The sequence below is a fragment of the Diaphorina citri genome, unplaced genomic scaffold (assembly GCF_000475195.1).
Source record: "Diaphorina citri unplaced genomic scaffold, Diaci psyllid genome assembly version 1.1 scaffold14370, whole genome shotgun sequence".
Classification (NCBI taxonomy): domain Eukaryota; kingdom Metazoa; phylum Arthropoda; class Insecta; order Hemiptera; family Psyllidae; genus Diaphorina; species Diaphorina citri.
In genome coordinates, this window is record NW_007391735.1 from 1 (window position 1) to 1,249 (window position 1,249).

The 1,249-nt window shown below is 40.0% G+C and overlaps 1 long non-coding RNA gene across 1 annotated transcript; it reads left to right on the plus strand.

Annotated features, from left to right (window-relative positions):
- The first annotated feature begins 9 nt into the window (after nt 1-9).
- Nucleotides 10-807, plus strand: LOC113473077. Its single transcript, XR_003395153.1, has 2 exons — nt 10-73; nt 738-807. It is a non-coding gene; the product is annotated as an uncharacterized LOC113473077 (long non-coding RNA).
- The last annotated feature ends 442 nt before the right edge of the window (nt 808-1,249 follow it).

A 1,249-nucleotide genomic window follows, 5' to 3' on the forward strand; every position in this document is an offset into this window, starting at 1 on the left:
CGGGAATGGTAAGTTGTGCTGCCTTTACTCCATCTGTGATAAATATCTCAAGGGCTACTATAGTCCGGGAATGGTAAGAATTTATAAATCCTTCAAACAGTTTAAACCCTTAATAAGCTAGCTTAGTCAGCGTGAAAGGTCAGGGGACTCTGGGGGTCTACAAACAGGAAGGATGCCAGCCTAAAAATTCCCTTGATAAACAGAAATGGCAAAGGTTGAGTGTGAAATGCATCCACTCTTAAATTTTTTGTTGTACAAAACAATTACCCTAGCGAGGGCTGATTGAGAGGCTGACGAAAAAAGCAGACCCCGTCTGAACATGGGAAAAGGCGAAGAAGAAAAAGACATTAGTGGTTCGATTCCTGCTCGGAGTGAAGATAAAGAGAAATGGCAAAAGTTGAGTGCGAAATGCATCCACTCTTGAAATTTTTGTTGTACAAAACAATTACCCTAGCGAGGGCTGATTGAGAAGCTGACGAAAAAAGCAGACCCCGTCTGAACATGGGAAAAGGCGAAGAAGAAAAAGACATTAGTGGTTCGATTCCTGCTCGGAGTGAAGTTTATCCTAAACGAAGGTTATCCTAAACGATGGTTATCCTAAACGAAGTTTATCCTAAACGAAGGTTATCCTAAACGGAGGTTATCCTAAAATCCTAATTATCCAACCAGATTGTTTGACCCAAGTATGAAATCAGTGGATCAGTGCTTAGCTAAAAAAAATTCATTCCTAATTTCAGGAAATGATACAATTGGATGGGGATATCTTGTTCAGTTTATTGAAGAAAGTATTTCCTCACATTCACAAGCATTTGGTAAGTGTGTAGACTTTGATTTTGTAACCATACTTACAATACTAGTACTATACGCACACTAGGAAAATACTATACCAACACTCTATGAAAATTGCTTGATAACCAAATCCTTTGTATCGGTAAACATAGTACCACCAGCAACTTCCGTGACTTGCACGCCAGAGGTCCCGGGTTTGATTCCCGACGAGGTCGAAGTTTTTTCGGCTCTGTGCTTGCAGTTTGGGGTGCACTCAGTTCGTGAGGACAATCAAGTAGCTACCAGTGGTGGCATTACCAGTGTAAAAAGATTATGTAAATGAAATGCAAATGTATGCAATGTAAATGCAGTTTCTTTGTGTTATTATGTCACAACTTTGGTATTCACTGCAGCATTGTAGGATTTTCCCAATATCTCAATAATCCTAAAATCCAATGTTTACCTACCATGCTGGCACCGG